The sequence below is a fragment of the Bubalus bubalis genome, chromosome 17, assembly GCF_019923935.1.
Source record: "Bubalus bubalis isolate 160015118507 breed Murrah chromosome 17, NDDB_SH_1, whole genome shotgun sequence".
Classification (NCBI taxonomy): Eukaryota; Metazoa; Chordata; class Mammalia; order Artiodactyla; family Bovidae; genus Bubalus; species Bubalus bubalis.
In genome coordinates, this window is record NC_059173.1 from 4,364,627 (window position 1) to 4,371,162 (window position 6,536).

General features: G+C 50.7%; 1 long non-coding RNA gene across 2 annotated transcripts; it reads right to left on the minus strand.

The window, feature by feature from the left end:
• Positions 1-257: 257 nt before the first annotated feature.
• On the minus strand, positions 258-6,184 carry LOC123329904. 2 transcript variants are annotated; one of them, XR_006545478.2, is made up of 3 exons: positions 4,438-6,184; positions 3,520-3,657; positions 258-2,061 (listed from the first exon to the last, which is right to left on the minus strand). It is a non-coding gene; the product is annotated as an uncharacterized LOC123329904 (long non-coding RNA). The 2 variants fall into 2 exon arrangements; XR_006545477.2 differs by lacking the exon at positions 258-2,061 and having other exon boundaries at positions 2,089-3,657; positions 4,438-4,558; positions 4,852-6,184.
• Positions 6,185-6,536: the final 352 nt, after the last annotated feature.

Genomic DNA, 6,536 nt, shown 5'->3' on the forward strand with positions numbered 1-6,536 from the left:
GCCAAGTATAACTCACACAGGTGTGTAGCGCAGTGCCTGGTACTGTGTGTACTCAGCAAGTTATTAGTCATTCCTCCTCTTTGGAATCAAGCTCTGTGTCGAGATCGAGCTCACTGCACTAGGTTCCTCTTCCCTTAAGGCTGTGGCCTGTTGCAGGTAACGCAGTAGAGGGCTGGTCCCGTCAACCTGCCAGCTGTGTCTGAAACTCTCTTTGACTTGAAGAGGACCCCCACCACCAGCCCCCACAGCCATTTCCCTTTTGGATTAGTTAACCTGCTTCCTGCTTTTGCAATGTCACCAACATCAGGACTGGTTTTAAAAAACTGTACGGGTAGGCCTCCTTGAATGTCTCTTGTTATATGAAGGCAGAGACTCCTAAGATTAGGATGGACCTTGCTCCGATCCAATGCCCCCATTTCCCCATTTGGGCGCCTGGACTTCATCCATTGTCTGTCGTCTTCAACATCACATTTCAGGATTTTTCTGGCAGTTCAGTGGTTAAGACTCTGTGTTTCTAATGTGTGTGTGGGAATGAGGCCAGGTTCCATTCCTGGGTGGGGAACTAAGATCCCACGTGCCGCAGAGCCAAAATAAATAAATAAAATAAAATATGAGGATCTTATTTAAACAAAAAATTACATCTCTTACTGAGTTCATCATTCTCAATTAAAAAAAAAAATCTCTCACCAGCTAACATCTTTTTCCTCCCGATGGGTAGAATCTGAAACCAGTCCCTCCTAAATGTTTATACCTCAGAATGTTAAGTAACAAGACACACCTGAGCTGGCCGCACCCCAGCCCCCCACAGCTGCCTCCAGTTCCATTTCTTGTTGCCTTGCTGTACGATCAGGCTGGAAAGTAGCCTCTGTCAGCAGCACCTCTGCCCTGGAGGCAGGGTCATCACATCCATACCGCTGGACATAGGGCTGCTACACAATTTTGTGGGGCTCAATGCACAATGAAAAAGTGGGGCTCCTTTGAAAATTATTAGGAATTTCAAGATGGTGCCAGCAGAGCAGAGCTTGGGGCCCTTCTGCACGTGCGGCCCTGCGGCCCCGCAGTCAGCTTTCACGGGAAGCGGGCCCTGCTGGCACCAGTCTCTGTTGTCTCAGAACTCCCTCCCTGGCGCCCTGTGCTTGCTTCTCTCCTCTCCTCTCTTCCAGCTCTCCCTTGCATCCTCTTCTTTTCTGGAAAGCCGGCCAGGACTCTTGGCTGGTGGGGCCTCCTCTGAACATCTTCAGGGCTCTTGGGTTTCCCTTAACATTCATCTGGAAGATTCTGCCTCTCGCTCTGGCACCATCCTGTCCCTCTCCTGCTGTGGCTGGACTGATGTCAGGGACTTGAGCCACAAGGGCCTGACTGCAAATCAGGATCCTCTCTCCTTCCTACTTTTCCGCTGGTGTTTCTCACGCTGGGCCAGCCCACTTCTCCAGCCTCACCCTCTGTTGCTCCTCCTACATGCTGAGCAGCACTCACCCTGGACCTCCCTCAGATCTTGAGGCATTTCAGGCCCTGATACGACTGTGGGATTTTTGAATAGTTGTGGCAGAAACAGTGCCTTCAATGGACCTATTTCATGTCCCATGCTGCCTCTCCTGCAGGACTACATTTCCCAGAAGACCTTGCATCCAGCTGAGCCCATGTGACTAGTGATGGCCAATAGGATGTGGGAGGAAATGAAGTACAGTGAAGGACTACTTTCCTGGGTCCCACCCATAAAAAACCTGGAGACCCTCTACACACACTGGCTCCCAACACTGTTCGTTGACACCAAGGGTGCCTTGAATGCACATGATGCTGGAGCTAAAGATGGCAGCAGTCCATGGCCAACTCTGCATCAGAAGGAAACACCCTTAGACTGGGTGATGCCCTCCACCTAAGACCAAAGACCCAAGCAATTTGGAAGATCAGCTTTTGCCCCCTTTTCCACGTCCAGTGCTTGCCACCAGCTTCAGTCTTTTCAAGAAGCTCCATGGAGTCATGTGAAGGGCATGGACTGTGGAGGTGAGGTCCTGGTGGCAACATGGGGGCATGAATTCTGCCTTCTGGGCTCCAGTTTCCCTGGTGGAGAGACAGAGGAGGCTGATCCTTTGAGATTCCCCCAGCCTCTCCTGAGAGGCTTCAGGATGTGGGGGCTGACAGCTGGCCCTCTCCCTCCCTCTGGGTACCTACCCCACAGGTGGGTTTTGAGTTTGGTATTGTTCTAGGGATCTGAAAGATGATACTGCCCTTTGTGTTAGTGAAGCACAACCGCACAGGGATGGCCGGAGGTGACTTTGAAGTTGCAAAGCCCTGGGTTTCAGTCCCAGCTCTGCCCTCCAGTCACCAGGTCGATAACCTTGGGCAAGAGCTGCCTTCTGTCTGAAGAAGAGGACCTAACTAGCTGGGATTAAATGAGACTGGGGGGGAAAAAAAGAAAAAAGCAGACTTGATTTCTCTGAGACTTAGGTTCCTCATCTGTGAAATGTGAATATAACTATACTCACCCTAGTGGGTGGCTGGGAGGCTCAAATGAAATAACACAAAGTGTGTTGAGTTTAGCAGGGAGCCTGGTGCTTGGATGTTTAGTCAGTGTCCACTGTTGACAGGACAAAGTACCTGGTCTCCAGCAACCGTCAGCCTTGCTCCCCCCACTCTGTGTACACACCCAACCTCAGGGATCTCGCCCCCAGGTGGTTTGAGTGCTGGAGCTGCTCACAGCCCTTCACCTGGAATGGGTGCTGCTGTGTTGGGGGCTTTCTCTAGGGGTGAGTCCCTAGTGCCCAATTCAGAGTTTTAAAGATGTAGCCAGCGTCCTTTCCAGAGAGCGTTCCAAGGCCTCAAAAGCCCATCAAAAGCAAATTTATAGCAGAAACCCACATCAGCCACCCCCCTCCCCAACCTGCTACAGACCCGTTGGCGGAAGATCAGACACCCCAACTGCTGAGGGTTAATTACAAACTTGGCGCCCATCTGCTTGGGAGAACTTGCAAGAGTCTTTTTTCTCTTTCCAAAGGCATAAACATTTGTACTGCAAGTAGCCCAGGGGTCCTGGAGATGTTTATTTTGTAGTTAACAAAGAGAAGGAACTTTTGGCTTGCAAGCCGAGTGTTCTGCTGGCCCCAGGGAGAAAGAGGCTTTGGGGAGGCCCCCTACAGGAGCAGGTGCCTCTGGGGGTGGCTCAGGTCAGGGTGGGGAAGGCTAGCAGCTGTCAGCCCAGCCTGGGGACCCCAGGTAACCTCCCCAGGTAGGAGATGTGCTGCTTCTCAGGGCTGTCTGTCCCAGCATTTTCACTCTTCGACAGAAGAAAGAAGCGCTTTCTTCTGAGTGGTGTGCCAGTGAGAGGCAAATGTTGCTCTTTGTGTTTTTTTTACACTTTCCATTAAAAAAACAAACAATGTGGTTTTCCCCCCAAAATTGCACATGTAATTCAAGAATATAAAAGATTCAAGCTACATATAAATGCATCAAATAAAATGTGTTGAATGCTGACACAGCATTTCATAGTATGGAAGTAGAATAACTCATCTGCTCACTTACCTGCTAATGCAATGTGTTCTTTTTATAAGAACACAAAGAGGATGTTCTTAAGTAAAGATCTTTCTGCTGTTGGGTCCCGTGGGGTCAGGGCTCAGAGGACTCGCCTTCTGGGTAGACAGTTTGAGAATCCAAGAACTCCTAGGTGTCAGTGGTGAGAGAGAGTGTCCTGGATTAGTTTTCAGGGTTAGGGCCCAGAGCTCTGTACGGAGGCTGCGGTCCAGCTGCAGCTCTCTAATCATACCACTTGGGGGCACTGCGAGCAAGTCTGAACCGGGGCGGCTCTAGTCAGGAGAGCCAGGGCGGAGGAGGCAGGGTCCGGACAGTGGGGAAAGGTGAGGTGGGCCTCCGGGCTGGCCTGTCCGCTTGCCCACCTGGGGCCATGAGGGTAATAAAAGGACATCCAAGTTCTGCATTTGTTCCTGACCTGAACATGGTGGTTTAGGTACTAAGTTGGGTCCAACTCTTGTGACCCCATGGACAGTAGCCTGCCAGGCTCCTCTGTCCATGGGATTTTCCAGGCAAGAATACTGGAGTGGGTTACCATTTCCTTCTCCAGGGGATTTTCTCGACCCAGGGATCGAACCCGGGTCTCCTGTGTTGCATGTGCATTCTTTACCGACTGAGCCACCAGGGAAGCTTCCTGACCTGAAGCAACAGATTAAAAAAAAAAAAAAAAAAAAAATCCACTGCAGGCAGGAGGCCAGCAGAGAAGGGTATTTTCACCCAATAGATAATGTTGCTGAAAAGGTGATGGTCAGCAGATAGTTTTACAAAATAGGGCCACATGTTGGGGGGAAATTAGCTACTGAAAATGAACCGAGTCAGGAGTTATTTTCTAAGGAGCGAACTACCCTTTCTTGGTGCATTGTGTGCTTGGAATTTGATAAACAAGGTTTCAGTCCCAGAGGCAGGGCGCACCTGAGGTCCCCCTGCTCTCGGTGGTCCCCGGGAGGTCAGGCTGCAGAACCGTGTGAGTCAGGTCCTGTTTGCAGAGTCAGGACTGTGAACCAGGCCTTCGACGTGCTGACTGTCTCCAGACCTGTGTGGTTAGAGTGTCACCACCTTAGTTTACTGCCAGAGCTGAATACTTGACCTTTATTACGGTATTTAACCTTCACAACAACTCTCTGAGAAACTACTGTTAGACCTGTTTTACAGATGAGTCAACTGAGGTTAGAAAGGTAATTTGCCTGAGGTCTGCGAGCAGGTTCCATAGTAGACCCCGCATGGAACCTGGCCCCCACAAGTCCAGAGCTCATGGTCTCCATGCTCCTCTGATGAGGAGTCACGGCTTCCCCCGTGAAGCCCTGTGGTTTGGCTAAGGTTACCTACATAGGTGTGGCAGCAAGCCCGTCTCCTCCCTGTACCCCTCAGGCGCTGCCTTCCTCAGGTTCAGCTTCTGGTCCCTGTCACCCCAAACAAGACAGAGGTACGGCCCCGAGTGTGTTTCTGGGGTGGAGGGCTCCCAAGCCTTGGGCCCAAGTTGCAAATGACTCAGTGGGGATGGAGAAGTGGCGAAGGGCCAAGGGCCACCTGTGAAGTAAGTTTCCTGCCCTGAGAGCCAGCTGGGGAGGCATGGAGTTGGAGAAAGGGAAACAGATTCTTTGCTGAGACCCTAGGCTAAGAGATTTGATGGCAGAGCTCAGTCAAGCAAGGCCACGTGCAAAAGGGCAGCCCTGGCTGCCTCGCGGGACTGAGAAGGCCAGTTTCTAAGAGACTGGGGCTCCCCACGTGGGAAAGAGAAGGGATTTTAGCCCAGTGGTTGGCCAGGAGTCTGAGTCATGGTTCTAACTCATGGGTATTAGCAAGAGGAGAACAAGGCATTGCTGAGGGTGGTAAATTGGTTATAATTAAGAGAACCTGGGAGGGCAAAACAATGCAAGGGCCACCAGCTGTTCTGGATCTGGGAATTCTTTCTCTGGAGGAAACCAGTCGCTCCCCACCCACCCTGCACGGCAGTGCATTCGAGCAAAGCGCCTCCCCCATCACCACCTCATGCCCCCAGGGACCTCTTTCTGCTCCCCACCAGCACCTTTTCCTTCCTGGACAATTTAAACTCACCCAGCTGGCTTGTCTTTCAGGAAAGCAAACAAGCTTGGGGATGGGTTCAAGTCCCGAAGCCTGTGCTTCCTGAGTGAGTTACGTAAACTCTCTGAGCCTCAGTGTCCTCATCTGACAGATGGGGATGATAAGAAGCCCTAACCCATCCAGCCGTTTGACGGCGTTCAACAGGATGGATGAGAAGTGGCTGGCCTGGCACCCAGGGCTGGCCTGCGGGGTTGCCGCCTGCTCTCCTACGGCCCACAAGCTAACAGCATGTGTTAATTGTCAGGGGAGAATCAAAAGACGTGTGACAGTTATATATAAAATCCAGGTTTCAGAGTCCATAAATGAAGTTTTATTGGCACATAACCTGCCATTTGTTTATACAGTGAGTCCCCTACTTATACGAATGAGTTTCGTTCTGAGACTGCGTTCGTAAGTCCAATAAAGTTAGCCTAGGTACCCAGCTAAGACAACTGGTTATATAGTACTGTATGGTAATAGGTTTATAATACTTTCCACGTAAATAATACATACATAAAAAACAGACTCACAAAATAAAACATTAAAAAATAATTGTATTTGCTTATTTGTGTTTGGCTGGGTCTTCACTGCTGTGCAGGCTTTCGTCTAGTTGCAGAGTGGCGGCTTCTCATCGCGGTGGCTTCTCTTGTTGCAGTGCATGGGGCCTGGAGTGAGTGGGCTTCAGTAGCTGTGGCTGCCCAGTTCTAGAGCACAGGCTCAGTAGTTGTGGCTCATGGCCTTAGCTGCCCTGCGGCACGTGGGATCTTCCCGACCCAGGGATGGAACCTGTGTCTCCTGCATTGGCAGGCGAATTCTTTACCACTGAGCCACCAGGGAAGCCCAAGAAAACATTTTTTTATCTTACAGAACAGTACCTTGAAAAGTGTAGTAGTATAAGTACCATAGTTGGCATACAGGGGCTGGCATGTACGTTTGCATCTTTGAAAGCT